Here is an 18050-nt window from a genome sequence, read left to right as displayed (position 1 = left end):
CGGGAACCTCACCTAAAACATATAGCTGACTGCATCCCACCACTGGACAACGATGCCAAAATAATGCTTCTCTTAGGCAGAGACATCCTGAGAGTACACAAAGTACGTCAGCAGCACAATGGCTGGAATGATGATCCTTATGCCCAAAAGACTGATCTAGGTTGGGTTCTTATTGGAATCAAACGAGATTGCGAACCTCAAGCCTCAGGTGATGTGTGCTCCAATACAGATAAACCAAGGCAATATCACAACACCACCCTGCAATAGTTCTGGTAAGAATACGCACCAGATTTCCTTCAACAGCTCGGACGAGCAGGAATCCACTGATGCAAACACCCGGGACAACGCACCTGATTCTTCAAGCATCACTCCAGTAAATTCACAAGCAGTGAACCTCTCGGGAAACTCATCAGAGTCTTCAACACCAGTCATCGTGCAAGATGATTCTCCTTTTCGTGAAGAAGCCATAGACCTGCTACCAAAGACTCAAGTACTCTCAAGTACGTTCACAGGGTTCTCCTCCTGTTTTTTGAGCAGCAATCCACACCATTTGCATCCACGCACGCCCTGCACCTTTAAAAGATCCAGAGATTCATCCTGAAGGCAAAACCCTTGTAACCAGAACTGAAAAAGGACTCGTTTTGGGCTGTCAACGCTATGGGCATTTCTCCAAGTGGACAAGGCCTGACCGCACTACATCAAGGTTAGTCCATGCTACACACTGCTATCACACTAAGCCCACAGGTACCTATTGTCAGGACTGGCACATCTGCCAACAGCCTCTTTCTGCAAAAGACATTGCTCAAAGTGAGGTGATCATATTACTGAGAGCACAACAAAACATCTCTAGCACAGCAGTGAGATGTATTCTTGACAAGCAAGACATTGCTAAAAACAACCCTATTGCCAAGCTGAAACCATGCATCAAGAGTGATGTGACTGCAGATTCAGAGCTTACAGCCATCCTTACCCCAGCTATTCTTTTCACCCAGAAGATTGGAACTGTGCCTGTTTCACATGGAGACTTTGCAGCTGGAGTTACATGAGCACCATGTTCTTCAGGTACTTACGTGCACCATGCACATCCAGGGATGGACTTATTCAGAGTGCCTTCAACCTACCAAGGAGACCATCTTATTTCCATAACCAAGGAACTTTACAAGTTGCCTCTCATGGGGTGACTTACTGCGCTTGAAAGACTGTTCCAGTGATCAAGTCTACTATGCTGATAGTCATCAGACTTTATTTTATATTTGAACTTGTGGATATATGTTCTTTCTTTATTTTAGGTCCAGAGGACAAGCTACAAGTTCATGGACTTTAATAGTTGTTATTGCATTGTATGCATGTTCTCTTTGTCTTTCAGGTTTCAAGACATCGAAGCAATTATACTATTGTTACATGCATAACTACCGTCATGATGTAAATAGTGACATTTACAATGTCAGACGGGGAGTGTGCCGCCCCAATGGGGCATACAAGTTTTATATAGATGCAAATTTATATAGATTTTCTCTATACCATTTTCTATGGACATTTTATATGTTAGTTCCTATGCTGCCATCTAGTGGCCTTTCTTGGTATCAAACATGTTCTGTGTTCCCTTTGTGATGTATTTCCTCTGTATGTATGCTCCACCCTTCTTCTTGTTGGTCAGTACTTCCTGTGTCATGGCCACAGCTAACAGGCCACATGTAACAGGGACACGTTTATTCTGCACAGTACGCTAGGAAAAGCATAATCTTTTGACCGCATAATACTGTAACCATTCATCACTGTTATCCTGTTGTTTGCACGTACAGAATAAAACAACCCTTGAGGATGAAACGGTATTTGTGAGTCCAGCTATCTGACAATGAATGTCCTCATTGATTGAATCTGCTTATACAGGCCAGGCATAGAGGTCTCAGCAAGGGATAAGTCACTAGCACAACAATCGGCGTCAGAATACCAGGTCTTCTTTTTGAAAGTGGCCCCTTGCCGCTAAACTGCTGTAAACCACCAATAGGAGAAAATTTAGGATAATATACTTATCTTTACGCCAGCTTTTGTAGTGCAGGGATGAAGTCATTATTATGCTGTCAAAATCCCTGAGAACTCGTGAGTATGGTTAGTGCTACAAATCTTGTGAGAAGTTTCTGCAGTACAGGATTATCTTCTCAGCAAGATTTTGCTACTCAAAACTTCCCAGGATTCCACTGGAAGAAAGATGATGTTACCTTCACCTAGGCAACATGGCAGAAGTTGGAGGAAAGGTAGATCAGATCTAACTTTTCCCCACTGTTATGCTGATTTGCTTTTTAAATGCAAGCTCCACTTTAGCAACTGTGAAATTCAATAGAGGCAACATAAAACGGTGGGGCTGTTTTTCATCAGCAGAGACTGGATACCTTAGAATTGAAAGAGGAAATTAAAAAAAAGGAGCAAAACAAACAAATACTGTTCAAGCCCAGTTTGTCTACTTGAAGCCTTAAGCTTAGGCAAACATACAGTATATCTTTCAGTATAATAATATAATTAAAAAAACAAGACCTTAAGTAATTCCACTGTGTATCCTACAATGACTTTAACAAGCTTGCAGTTTCCTACTTGTTTCTGTTCTGAATAAAAAGCTGTTTGTTGCAGCATGTCCTTTCCAAACTTCCCTGAAAGGGTCTGTTTTTGGAATAACCAGCTGGTGGGCTTCCTGTGGTATAATGAGGTAAGGTGAAGTGTCTGCATCCCTTTAGTGGCAATTAACCCATAGGGAGTTTCTCACCAATCATAACATTCCTATTGCAATAGATGCTAAAAATTATACTTGTATCTTAGTGCGGACTTCTGGGAAAATAAGTCAGCCAATTAAAGAAGCAAGAAGTGACATTTTGGGGGGTGTTCCGTACGCCAACTGTGTAGTGAACACTTCCAGGACGCCCTATTGCATTGCATTTTTTGAGAGATTTAGAACATTAAAGCATCTGCAATGTTAAACGAAAAGGCAATTTTTAATAACATTAAAATGAGAACTATGAGGTGAGTGAAAATCACTCATCCTCATAGTTCGAGCTGACATGTGACAATGAAACTGTCACACGTCGGCTCAATAGATCAGAAAGTGAGCAAACGCAGTCACAGCTCCCCGCAGGGATTCCCCCCTCCTCGCTCTGATCCTCTAGCGCTGACTGGAAGAACGGATGGGGAGGGGGCGGGTACAGATGGCTCTGCCTCTAGATAGGCAGAGCCAGCTGTCACTCACACAGCTGGCCGGATCTCGACAGCATTTTTGGGATCCGTCCCGGCTGCGGCGGTCTCAGTATTCAGCAAGCTCTAGCTCACAATATACTGAGCTTTGGGTCATGGGAGGATGCTAGTATATGTCCTCCTGTGACCCTTAAGAGAACTAAGGGGAAAAACACTTACCTTCTTTTAAATTACATAATGGTGTGTGCGAAAATTATATATGCTATATTATTAAAGATTTTTTCATTATAATATTTTTGAATTGGTGCTACCTTTTTAAAATAGCTTTGGGGTAGCTCAAGAACAAAAGGTAATTGTGTTAAACGTTTTTAGTTGAAACCCAAATCTTAATATGGTCCAGACACAGCAACAAACTAATATGATATTAAAAATCTGGTAATATATATTTCAACATACATCAGATTTAAAAATTGCCTTTAAATTATTTTCTAACATTCAATATAACAAAAAGTTTTCAAATTTATTTCAGTTCTTTGACATGAAAATATCACGAAGTACAAAATTTCAGTGTAGTGATTTGTTGTTTTTAACCTGATATATTACAATAAAGACTGTGAATTTGGGTTGTGTGCTGGCTTTTCTGATATTTTCTAGGATGTGTTATACAGTAAGATAAGAGCAATCATGAATGATATAAATTTATGTGCAAGCCAATGAATTTAAAGTAGATCTAAACATTAACTGCATGTCATTCATTTGTTTAAGCACTGTTTTATTCTTTTTTTACACTTCAGTGCTGCTAAACTCCTCCAGCCTCTTTGTAGACATTTCTTGTCTACATGCTCTTGGTCCAGGGCTAAATGTCATTGCTCAGTGTAGGCATCCTGATGGTGATAATGGTCAAATATGCCTCTACAGTAAGCATTGTTAGAGACACATATGTGAAATGGTAACAACACAGGAGAGCAATTAAAAATGTGCTCAACTTGAACTTTAACCAATGTACAAACAAGTCAGGTATGCACTTGACAGTTGACACTAGTCAGCCAATCTAATTATTTTGTAACTTTAGACAACCTTCCCTTAAGGGACTATTCAATGTTGCACCATCATGTAGGCAGGAAATAAATGTTTTATTTTGGGGGTTGAAAAAGAGTATATCGAACTTCCAGCAGCTACTAGAGATGAATGTGGCAGGAGTGATGATAAAAAACAATGTTAAAAATATTTCTGTAACACATGAATGTACAAATATATATTTACATTTTTATGGGCGTGTGCACAGTGAACCTTTTAACATAAAACACACATGATAAATAAACAGCTTTGCTGCAGCTGTGCAGCCTACAGAATGGTTGATTGGCCGTCACATCCTTGTCTGCAGTATACTTTTTTCCCAAATAAAGGACTTTTGAGCATGGTGTGGTGTGTTTATTTACTATTTTACTATGTATATGTTGAATGAGTAGGGGTAACAACTACCCTTTACTCATTCACAAGGGGTGGGTGGGATCTGGGTGCCCCCTTTATGAAAGGGGCACCCAGATTCAGAAAAGCCCCCCTGCAAGCAGACCCCCACAACCACTGGGCCAGAATGTCAGGAAAGAGGTGGTGTTGAGGTCATGTGGCCTGGTATGTAGCAGGGGGGTGCATGATCGCCCCCCCTTTCCTGCTCTGCCAGGCTGGTGCTCAGATCAAGGGTCTGGTAAGTGTTTGGGGGGCCACCACATGATTCTTTTTTTGTTTTTTTTTGGCATTGGGGTTCCCACTAAAATTCCTATCAGACCTTAAGGATCTGGTATGAATTTTGAGCTTTTTTTGATTGTCTAAAACCTTTCACTTCATTTCCAAACTTTTTCCACAACCCAAAATCCAGATTTTTTTAAATTAGTTATTTTTTTCCATTTGGAAATTCGGATGCATCCAAACGTCCGAATATGCTGATATTGGTCCGAATTTCAGTGCAGAACAAAACAAATCTTACATATCTAGTTCACAGAGCAGGACTTTTTCTTTGAATTAATTTGTTAAGTGTCAGCTTGGTTGCAAAGCTTAAAAACTGTGCCCTGTCATTCTCCTCTGTTAGCAGGCAAATGTCTTGGCACTAGGGTGACTAGTTTGAGGCTTAAAATCTGCTGATATTGAACATAATGCAGGTGCTTTTTCTTAGAGTGAAACATGTAAACAGTTGTCAGTTTTTCTACCATTTAACAAAAATGAATTTATGAACATATCACATTCCATCATTAGCAGTTTTGGAAAACACTGACACTGTGTATCCCTGTGATGCAAAATGACAGTGAGCAGTAATAGTAGTCTCTTTCCCGTACCCCTATACTGCTACTGATGCTAAATTGCAAAGACTCCCCACCTAATAGCAGCTGGGACTGAAATGCTAGAGTTTAAATATGGCATAGTGTTCATTCACTTTTCCTCCTCCTGATTGACTGCTGCAGACAGTGGGAAAGTTTTTCTCTGGGTCAAAAGAGATGCTGGGGAATATTAGGAGACTTGCCTAAATCAAAACAAATGCACAATTGGCAGCACCATGGTGCAAATAAATGCGACAAGATCACTAACAATATGTGAGCATCTGCCTCAAGCATTTGCTCCAAACATTTACGTGCATGGTTTCTGATCCCTTATTCCTGTTCACATATTCCTGGAGGGAAGAAGATTATGGAACATGTGACAGGTAAGGTAGAATGCCAGTGCAAGTACATGGGGAAGGTTTCAAACCTAGCAAACTGTCATGTTATATCTGTACAATAGATAAACAAGGCCAAAAGTATGGAAGAGGCTTTAAGTGCTACCCTTTACCTTGGGTAAACTTAAACCTCCCCACTGAAAGAAGGTGTGCACCTTGAAGTTTTGTAAAAGCAGAATCATGCTAGATATGATTGATTTATTAGGCATTTACAGCAAAATATTAACCTGTACATGGGCATTTTGCCTACAATCCATTCTACTTCCGGAATGGGTTATTTACCTAGATAAACATTTCTGCATCTGTCCAGGATACTCTATATTAGGGCTGCACAGATGATGTGGCAGCGGAGGTGGCGAAAGGGTAGGACCTGCAACATATGCTGCTAATGCAATTCACAGATTGTGTGGGATAGGGGATGCCCTTTGGCATTTTCACCTCAAGTCTTAATGCCAAGGGCAATGCCAGTGTGCCTTCTCCCCGCTCTGCTTTGTAGATGCCTCTTGTGAGAATGCTTTTTTGATAGACATTTTTAAATACAGCTTTGAATGTCTATTCTCCAACCATTTTCTCACCCCAAATAAAAGGTAAATTAAAAGGTTATTATATGAAGTTTACAAGTGAAAAAGATTAACCCTTGTTTGCTATTTTTAAAGTAGAAATCACACAACATTTATATATTATACTTTCTTTAACGGAAGAACATTAAAAAAATCCATTAATGTTGTAAAGTAATATTTAATAAAATACAGTCTATATAATAGCTATTATTTTTCTTTAGCTGGTATATTTACTGAGTAAAAAAGAAGTTACAAGGAAAACACTTTTTCTTTGTGTACAAGAAGCCATGTCACATTATGCTTAAAATAATTTGCACAATGTTTCAGAATTCAAGCAGATTTGCTTTATCCCTTGCTTTTATTGTATTAGTTCCAGTTATTGGCAGGACTCCTTTATAAACTTTAAGTGTCCCAAATAGATTTTTTTTCTAAATGTTGTATCCTGAATAGAAAGCCATTCGTGTTACTCTGAATATGGTCATCTTTCATTGTAATTTGCATGTGTTCCATCTTTGGCTCTTTCTGTACCCCTACCACCTGTTCAAGTATACTCAAGCCAACAGCTGCTGTACCAGGTCTCTTATGCTTACCTTGCATTTTGATGTTTGAATTGAGAACATAATAAATAGTCACTTGTCAATCCCTTTCTTTGTTTTCCCACTTTAATTTACAATGCATCTGATGCCTAGAGAAAATATGAATTTTACACTTGCAATGTCAGTGTGTTTTTTTCAATAAAGTAATAAATTCAGTTCCACCGCCTACAGCTATGATATACCCATAATGGCATACTTGTGTACTGCAGATTACACTGACTAGTTATTATATCCATGGAATATACACAGAACATTCCTTCTGCGTGGTACTTAAAAGCATTGAAACATTTCCTTGTTCTGCTCTCTATATACATCTTTTGCACACAATCCAGTCTCTCTCTCCCCCTCTCCCTCCTTGCCGACAAGATGTTAAACCAGCTAATCCCATACCTAGAGGTCAATGAGTGTACAGTTCACTGTCTTATCTTATTATTAGCCCATATTCTGTTTGGCATTAGAATTGGTGAGTAAGGACCTGAAATCAAATTAATATGAAGGAAGTGAAAGCCCATATAATACCTTCACTTCATATTTTATTGAAAATTTACATGAATGATTAAAAGTATCTTTTTTTCCACAGTAGTCTGAGATTCCTGGTAATACACAAACATACTTTTGAGAGAGTATAACTTGTAGCCACAGAGATAGTAAATCTCATAAATATTCATTATAATTAGGGATAAGCAATTGTATCTGGGTATAGTTTACTGGTGTCTTCGCCAAACCCATTGTGGAGTCTGAAAATTGCACACTTACAAACCAAACTTAATTGAAGTCTATGGAGGGAGAATCTTGAAAATCAGTTCTGGTCATTTTCAAGGCGAATAGGCAAGGAATTGTCAAAAAAAGAGCATTAGGAGATGAGGATAAACATGGGGGACATGTAACTTTAAAAAAAAATATTGTACAGTAGAAGGAAGGGAATTCTTAAATGCAATTTCAAGGGTGATATTGGAAAAACACCAACACATTTAACTATATGCTTGGGAGATGCATTAAGCTATTGGGTGTTTTCAATGACAGCATCATTGACACAGTATTTTGGATGTGTAGTTAAAATGTTTTATTTTACATTATTGCTTGTATTAAATACAAAAGCAGCTCAGCAGTCTCATTCATTAATATTTTTAAATAGTTTTGGCTGATTGTTTTTTTTTTATACAACAGTGATAGACCGGAATTCAATGGTAGAGGTAGGAGCCATTACAGATCTAAAAGCTATAAAAAAAAGTCCTCAACATTATACAAATTGGGCAGTGGCACACCAGTTTAATGGCATATTTTCTTTAGCTTACGTTTTATAATACCATTGGCTTTATAATATGTAAAAACAGAGTACAATAAAACACTTCAAAACCAATAAACCCACATTCCACAAAGCCCCTCCCATGCCGACATTCCAAATTATTCCCAAAAACATCAAAATATAGACTTCAAGTATGTGTTTGGTAGAAACTGGCTAGTGTCATGACAGTACACATTCACTTGAATAGGAAGCAAATAGAAAGAGCTTTGCAGTGTGTGCCAACAGCAACGTTGTGGTCTCTAGCCTCTGGATTCTTGCCCTACCACAAGAGGGTTTTGGCAGTAGACATTGATGGCTAAAACAGGCACAGCTGTTATTTTATTTGCAGCATGTCATTGCATACTTGTGCAAAGCTGTGTGCACCAAAACATATTTTACCCCCTTCATCATAGTTGCCATTAGTATTTTTAAAGAAAGAGGACAGGCCTAAAGTAAAAGCCATAACTTCTGTACATAAAGATAAAGATTTTTTTATTTTTTTTAACAAAAGTAATGTACACATTTCGTTTTTTTGTATTACTTTATATCTTGTAAGGCCATACCTGCCATGATGAAGAAAACACAGACAGGTACAGCAATGCAAAATGAGTCAACACCACCTTGACCCTATACAAAAAGAAAAAAGGTTCCTTGCAAAACAGTTGCATGAAGTGATAGAGTGGCTTGCTGTGAAAAAAGGCAGCTCCCAGAACAGATGTTCATTATAAACAGGTTAATACTGTGCTTTGAGAATCCCAAACTTAAATAAACATGAAATACAACACAAAAGAAATTAAATCCTGAAAATTCCACCCCTGAAACAAAACACATTTATTTAAAGTGGAGCCTTTTTGCAAACAAAAAATAATATCAAATAAATTAACAATATAACATGAAAAGAAATACAAAACAGCAAAATATTACCCCCTGAAACAAAAGCCCATTTTTTTAAAAAAAAGGGAAGCCTTGCAGCTAGAAAAAAACGTGACACTGGATTGGCAGAGGTAATGGCTACAAAAAAGTATAGAGAAGAATGTTCCTAATGCATTTAAAAGGCCAGATTATTAGACAAGTGCACTGTCAAAAAATGTGTTTAGTTTTGTTTTGATTCCGATTTTGTGTTATTTCGTTTTTTGGGATTTGGATGTGAAAGTCAATTCGGATTCGGAATTTGGATTCGGACGAAATTCGTTAGCGTTAGTTCGTTCGAACGTTCGTTTCGTTTTCGCATCTTATTCGTTTCGTTCAATCGTTCGTTCGTTTACAGCAAAGTGACATTTGAAGGGGAAAACATTTTTTTTCTCCTTCTCTAATGCCATTTTGCTGCAACGAACAAAACGAAAACGAACGTTCGAACGAACTACCGGAAACGGAAATTCGGATTAGTTTGCATTCGTTATATCTGTAATTCGGAATTCGGATACATCCGAATTTCCGAAAATTCGTCCAAATTTCGTTTCGGAACGAAATGAATTGCACATGTCTACAGATTATCATAGAAAAAAATGGATAGTGGACCCTTTGTGCCATCTGCAGGATGGAGAGGGTGTGAGCTGGCTGAGGTGCAGAGCATAAGCACACACACACAAGATCTTCACCAAAGCAGCCAGCAGAAGTGATGGGCTTTCCTAGTGGATGTAGCAGGTTGTGGTCCTCAGACACACTTGTGTAGATGGCAGCTAAAAAGAAATAGAACAAGATTGTTGTGCAAATATTAGGTAATTAATGTTCTGTGCTATTTTCATATTTGAGAGGATGTGAGCCTTTTGAATGTACAAGGCACACACTCTAAGCACACATGCAAGATCTTCACCAATGCATCATACAAGGTGTAATGGACTTGTGGGTGTACCAGATTTCAGCCTTTAGACACACCTGTGCAGAAGCATAGGTGTGTAAACAGTTGACAGGCAATATCAGAAAAAGTTACAGGCAAAGATTTAGGGCAAGTGGTGAACAAGCATAGTCAGATACAGGCTGAAGTTTGTTAATGGAGAAACAGGAACACAGCAAATAATACAGGAAATACGATGAACTGGAGCTAGAATCCTAATGTTCAGACAACAGATATTGGTCTGGGCACAGCTAAATAGTAAGCTTGATTAGCAAACTGGGTGGGGACTTGTATCCTGTAGGTGTCTTGTAAAACAGCAGGTTTTGCTGATGCCTATACCTTTCAGTCCTGGAACGAAGCATACTGTACTGGTACTGTTCATACATGCTAGTAGAACCAGAAGTAGCAGATCTGCTTTGCTGCTGATCTTTGAAACATATTAAGTATTATTAAAAGGAGTGAGAGGCCAACGGTCTTTTAAACAAAATAGAAAGAGAAGAAACCTGACCTTTGATAGTGCTGAGAACCAAACAAGGGTTCAACACAGCCATTTTAAAAAAACACTACTATTATTAATGTTTTCATTTATTTTTGTACTATTTACTGGTTAGCCATTTTTATCATTTGCCTTGCCTTGCTTAAGCAAACATGGCGGGCAGGAAAAGCAAGGCCATAGATTAAACATATTCAAGCAATCATATCTTCTGATTTCGCAGCAGGATGGCCTTTATCTGCTGCCTATGAAATTATCTCTCTTTATTGGTAACAAAGATATGCTACCCAAACCAAATGGATCTCCTCATCTAAAGAGAACGTGGATGTCAAAGCAAAAGGTCTTCTATCCAGCTTACTTTGTTGTGATGATAACATGAAGGTCAAGCAAATCAAAGCTATAAATTTAATATTTTCTGATTGTCAAAGCAGACATTATTCTCTTACCTGAAAAAGATTAAACATTTGATGAGAATGCACCAGCTGACTTTACTTAAATAATCCAATACTTGTGGCGGTATCACCTTGTTGCTTTATTCAGGGATAACAGGTCTCACTGGTTTATGCCTAACTTTTACTTTATCTATAGGGATCATGGGGTGTTGTGAAAATAATATATTAAACAGATATAGAATGAACTGTCAGCAACAACTTCTTGAAGCTTCAAGTTATAATGTAAAATAATAAGGAAAATACCCCATTTAATAGGAACAAGTAGCTAAGGGTTAGACAATTGAAGAGCTAGCTATCAATTAGTTATTTTGGACAGATATTAGTATTTAAAGAATTTTTGGGTGTACAGATCTATGCACAGATCTATACAAAAATGTACCCCAGCACTGCAATTTAAATAACTCAACCACAGTTTGTTAAAGTACATGTAATTCTAACCACTAAGATGTCATATAAGCTCTTACAGCTGGTGATACTGATATAAAGGTCCATGTTTGGACATTTTGTTTTATAAGTATGACAATGCTGTGCCCAATTGCCAAAAGTCCTGTATATGACATACCGCCCCAAAGAAATAATAAAACAAAAACAGAGGAAGAACTAGGGAATAAAAGTGTGTGACTGAAATTGACATGAGGTGGGATGAGGTGGAGGGGACAGTTTAGGATCTACCATGGTGTACAGTAATGTATTGTGGTGGCCATTAGTTGCTTCCGGGATGTTGTAGATTGATCCAAGTTGGCCGAAAAAACAAAAAATAAAACAAATATGGATAAACCTGAGCAATGTATAGAACAACGTGTGACCATGTAGAGACTCACCATGAGGTTAGGAGTGGCGCGTTGTCATTGGTGAGGGATGTATTCCATTGGTTCTAATGCTGATGGAGAAACAGACTGATTCCTTAGTATAATGCCAATTGGTCACCACCATCAGATCCGCACACCTTCCCCCTTGGCGAGCGCTATAACTGTGGACTTTGTCCAAAAACTATTTTCCAAAGAAATAATATAAGCTTCTTTGCTAATGCACATTGCTCAAGAATTAAACAGTTTTTATAAAAAGGGGCTTTAATAAAATTGCAGCCAGCAATAAATTTAAAATATGCCTTGTAAAAAAAAATACATACAGATCGTTAACAGTGAAGTGCCTGTGGACAGGTTGTGTGTGAAAAAAATTAGTTGCAGCAAGCAAAAAATTGGAAAAACACACATTCAACTTGTTATGACTGTAGACTGTGCATGTGGGGAAGATGTTTAAGAAGCTGCATGGCACACATCAGAAACATTAACATGTAAAAACCAAAGATACACAACACTTTTTTACCTAAAGGACATTTAATAAGGATTTACTTCTACTTTAAGACACCAATGCCTACTAGTACTACACTAATCTGTCCCTAGGGCATTTATCAGCACTCCCTATGCTTTGCCAATTCTGGCTAAAAATATTGGTATTAAGGGTGGTGGAACCCCTATTTTTATAGTGAAGGGCATTTTTAGCCACCTCACCTAGGTTCGGAGGCCAGGTTGTACACTATTATTATTATTATACTGCATTTATATAGTGCCAACAGTTTGCGCAGTGCTTTACACTATAAGGAAGACATTACAATCACAATACAATTCAAGACAAGATGGTACGGAGGGCCCTGCCCATCAGGGCTTTCAATCTAAAAGGGAGGGGGAAGTGAAACATGAGGAGGTAGCTGTGTGGGGATGAATTTGTTTGAGAACGAGATGGTTGAGCAGTTAGGTTGAGGTGGGATGGGCTTCCCTGAAGAGATGAGTCTCTAGGGAACGCCTAAAGGCAGTCAAGGTGGGAGACAGACTGACAGGTTGGGGTAAAGAGTTCCAGAGGGTGGGAGAGAAGTCCTGGAGGCGAGCATGGGAGGAGTTGACAAGGGAGCTGGAAAGCAGGAGGTCTAGGGATGAGCGGAGCTGACGGTTAGGGTGATACTTTGAGACAAGGTTTGAGATATAGCCGGGGCAGAGTTGTGGATGGCTTTATAAGTGATTGTTAATATTTAGAATGTTATCCTTTGGGCGAGTGGAAGCCAGTGCAGGGATTGACAGAGCGGGGTTGCAGACACTGAACGGTTGTTTAGGTGAATGAGTCTGGCAGCTGCATTCATGATAGACTGAAGGGGGGATATCCTGTGTAGTGGAAGGCCAATGAGGAGGGAGTTGCAATAGTCAAGACGAGATATAACAAGTGACTGGATGAGTAGTTTTGTGGTTTCATTGGTGAGGAAAGGGGGTATTTTGGAGATGTTACGAAGGTGAAGGTGGCAGGATTTGGATAGTGATTGGATGTGTACAAGAAAGGTGAGGTCCGAGTCAAGGATAACACCTAGGACCTTGGCATGGGAGGAGGAGAGAATAGTTGTGTTAACAATCTCAAGGGAAATGTTGGGGGAAGGTGCACGGACATAAGAAAAAAAAGAGTTTTTGAAAGGTTGAGTTTTAAGAAGTGTTGCGACATCCAGACGCATATGTCAGTTAGTAGATTAGTGACACACAAGGACTATTAGTAGTTAGTGACTATGGCAGAAAATGGCAGCATTAGTTCACCATGTTCATGACCTGAACCCTGAAAGTTTATCCCTAATTATAGTAATGGATTATACGTTTTCTTTGCTTCAGTTCACCTTCTCTAATTTAAGAATTTATTTACATTAAACTTTGTAGGAGATTTTGAAATGCCAATAACATTTTTATACTTTTTCTTTAATTCTGTGTTTGTATCTTTATTTTTTTGTATATATATTCTTTATTCCAAATTGTTTTCACATTAAGACAGAAAACAAGCAATGTCATTTACAATTCATTTCTTAAATACAACCATACTTACAAAGTATATCTTACACAAATAACAACCATCACTCTGTCATCCCTCCCTCCCTATGTTATCTCTTACTCTACCGAGAGTTCTAAAGGAGAGCGGTATTATTATCTTCCCCTGGTTATTGATTCATATCTTCCCTATCTACTACCTATCACTCTATAGTGCCATTTCATATTAGAGGAACTATAATGATCCTCATTCAGTTAAGTGCTATATGCAAAGTGTTTTTATATATTATCGAAAAACGACTTCATTCAATTGTGCACAATAGAAATGAAAAAATAAAAATAAAAATGTAAGTATAAAAAAATTTCTGTGTCTTGTTTATTTAGTGTTATATTATCTATCCTTCTTCTTAACTAATTAATATTTATGTGCGTTCTTACTTAAAATATACCAATTACTAGTGTAAATGTGTACTAAATGACCTTTAAATCAATTGTTCTAAACTATGTGATTATATATAATTTTCTATTAGTTCTATTCCCCTTCTTCTTAATTGTTCTCCCCTAGTTCTATCTCTAACCCATCTCCCCCCTTATTCTTCTCCCAGGAGCCTTGTCCTCTCCATCTCTCCTTCCCCTCTCTTATCCTATTCTATTTACCCCATTCTAACTACTGGAGGGCCCCTAGTCCACTCGTACCCCCTCGCCCAAAATAACAGTTAACAGTTAGTTTACAACTAAACTATTCATTTTTATGCTGACCTTCTCCCTCCCCACTTCCCCTGCACAATAATCTCTGAATCTTTTCTTGGTAGAGTTGCATCAGCACCATTTTGCTCCCATTTGCAAGAAGGGAACTCTGGGCCCTTTTTCAGGCTCTTGAAGCACCTGTCACATGCTGAAAAATACACTTGATGGTACTATCCTAGCAAGGTGCTGGACACTTGCTCCCATTTACCTGTGGGGATACCAGCCAGAATAAAAAATAAAATAAAAGAGCATTAAACATCAAACTTAAAATAACAAAAACTTTAAAAAATGCCCAATAAACTGAGGGTCAAATGCACCAGTGATCCATAACAGGCTAACAGCCAAATGTACAAAAATATTTTGTTACATACTGTAAACACTGATAAACACAATGGAATAAAGTGCTAACATATTGTTACTGCTAATCTGTACCTGTATCTGTCCCTCAATGTAGCCAATTGCAGGGGAATAGCTGGAGTGATTCAGAGCTGGGTATTGTGACACTCATATCAGACAAAATCACTCAAGGGTCCCTGTAACCCTGAATGCTCTTATAATTCATAATTTTACAATTAGTTCAGGCAGCAAACACTTCCTTCAATTAAAGCCCATACAGTGTCAAGATGAAATTAAAAAAAGCCTCCTGTATGGTTGGTGCCAGTCATGCAGGAAGTGAAGTAGATACTTGCTGCCTGGCACCACTTTTAGATTACAAATCTGAAATTCGTAAAGAATTCCTCTCACTTCTCACCTGCCCTATAGATCAGCAGCATCAAGGTCTATGTGACAGTGGTATGGGGCCCCAGTATCTATGAAATCCACGTTGATCATAAATTGGCAACTTAGATTCAGAAGGACCTTGTGCACTTGCATAGTTTGCACAATTGGTTTGTTTGCCTTGGTGATGCTGCACATCAGGAGGCAAGTATGCTTGACACAATTTTGCGAACATATACCTAGTATTCTGGAATGAAAATTTCCAGTGGGTCAGCAATACAAATCAAGCTTAGTTGCATTATATTCAAACCTGCCTATATCAATTTTCTATTCTACACCGTAAGGTATTTGCAAGTTCAACTTCCATATCATGCACCTCACTGCTCTTTCACCAGATGTGTTTTCCCAGTCATTCACATTGTATCTTATCAATCTAGACCTCATTATAATTAAATTACTCTTATTACTAAATGGAAAGGGAAATTGTACCTATGTCCTTTTAGATCTATAGGAAGTAGCACAGTCTTCACAGTTAGTATCCAGCTAATGTTACTGTAAAATAGAACCTAATTCTTCATTATTTTCACATTTTGACAGCATTGCTTGATACAAAGTATCTGAATTTGTAAATTTGCACTGAGGAGAAAAATACAAATTGTTATTTCAAACTAGAGCAACTGACTACTTTTTGAAGATGTTTATTAAAATAGCTTTTAGTTTTTATTGCATATTTATATGACAATTTACCATAGATATCAAATTGTATATACTTATTGTATATACTTAGTTAATACCATTCCCACAATTTAAACTGTGATATCATTACTACAATTATAATTTAGGTGTTTGTCTAAGGCACTATATCATTATCTTGAAGCTTTATTTAAAAAGTAAAAAAAAAGATAATTTACAGAATAGCTAATTATTCTTCACTGCAGTAATTTCATTCCTATTTGTGATTTTGTAATCTAGCACACTGTTAAATACATCACTTTTTCATGTATTTGCTATTTTCTTAGCACAAATAAGCTGAGCATGCTGATTATCAACCTCATTTTATTTGTACTGTCTTCAAGAATTTTTTTTTATTTTCTGCTTTCTTTATGTGACTTACATTTTCATAGGTGTCATTTATTTTGACAAATCAACCAGAAACACTTTATTCTAGTGTCGTAAGAGATTCCAATGCACTGACCAGACAAAACTATGTCTCCAAAATGTAAAATAGGGTTACTGAGTGTCTCCAAGAAATATGATAAAATATACCAGCACATATTGTGACATCTTGCTGTCTCATCTAGATCTCAAGTATGTTTTCTGTGCACTTAAAGCTTACCTTATTCTATTTCATACCTCATTACTTTCTCCAGCTTACTTATTAGATATGAACATAGGGAAAAAATTGTTGATTACAAGAAATGCAAAACTAACCTTAAATTGGACTAACGTATAGACGTAATTTTTAAACAATGCACTTCCAGAGAAATAAAAGGCGTTCAAACAGCATTTATTGTTAAGCCCTCTTCCTAGTCCCACTACAGTCCAAGACCATGAACTGGTTTGAGTCTTCTATTTGGAAAATTGCATTCCTAAAATTGATGAGATAACATGAAAATTAAATATAAACAGACTGAGATTCCATAATTTAGGTGGAAAATCTGCGGGTTTGCTTCCAAACATTTTGTGTGGTAAAATATTTTATTAATTTCAATCAGTTTTTACTGTGTACAATATATGGCTGCTCCAGTGAAACATATATTTGGAGATTAATAGGTCTTTATAGGTACAATACACTAAAGTATGTTATTTGCACAAAACTATGTGGCTACAAAGATTTAACCCTTTAAATGCTAAGCCCTGCATTCAAATTTTAACCTCAGACAATTTTTGAAATTGCTCACTTACAGATGTCAGAGTTTGTAAAAGACCCTCTCAAGCCATAAAACACATGAAAGATAGAATAGATGGTGCAGCTGATTTTGTAGGTTCCATGAAAGTTGCAAACATGTTTAGAAAACGTATACATTTGAGTTAATAAATAAGAAATATTTCAAATTTTTAAATTGTGCCTTTTTGTGTAAATCAAAGGTCTTCACACCCATGTATTGTGGTAATTGTCAGATAGATTATGTAATGTTATCAGTCTTGTTGGCTCTGACCTTCAGCTGTGAGGTAATAAATCTGGCCCCATTGTTTAGCAACCTGTGTTGCTGGCTGCAGTCTTGCCACTCAACTGGGGATAAATGCTTCTGCCTCATGCCCTCAGTACTCTATTTAAACATCATCCGCATCTGCCTCATGCACCCAGTGCTCTAGTTAAGCATCATCAACATTAGTTTCAGTGCTTATGATAGCGATTCATGGCTGATCAAGTGCCCTCCTGTGTTTTGATTATGGTTTGACTCTTGTCTACATTTTCAGATTCTCGCTTGTATGCTACATACCCTGACCCTTGGCTACGTTTTCTGGATACTCATTTTTTATGCTGCCAGCCCTGACTATTTGCTGATTCCTGGATACCTCCTATGCTACTTTGGATCTCAACTTATACTGCCCTACGCTGAATTTACTTTATGGGTCTGTAGCAACATCCACGGCCAGAGTATATAGTCCTGGGGGCAGCCAAGTACCAGTAGACACACTAGCCTTAAAGTGACATTAAACCCTCAGATGTTTTAACATAA

This window comes from Nanorana parkeri, unplaced genomic scaffold (assembly GCF_000935625.1).
Source record: "Nanorana parkeri isolate BGI_ZX_2015 unplaced genomic scaffold, ASM93562v1 scaffold1906, whole genome shotgun sequence".
Taxonomy (NCBI): domain Eukaryota; kingdom Metazoa; phylum Chordata; class Amphibia; order Anura; family Dicroglossidae; genus Nanorana; species Nanorana parkeri.
Note: the sequence above shows the minus strand (reverse complement) of the source record.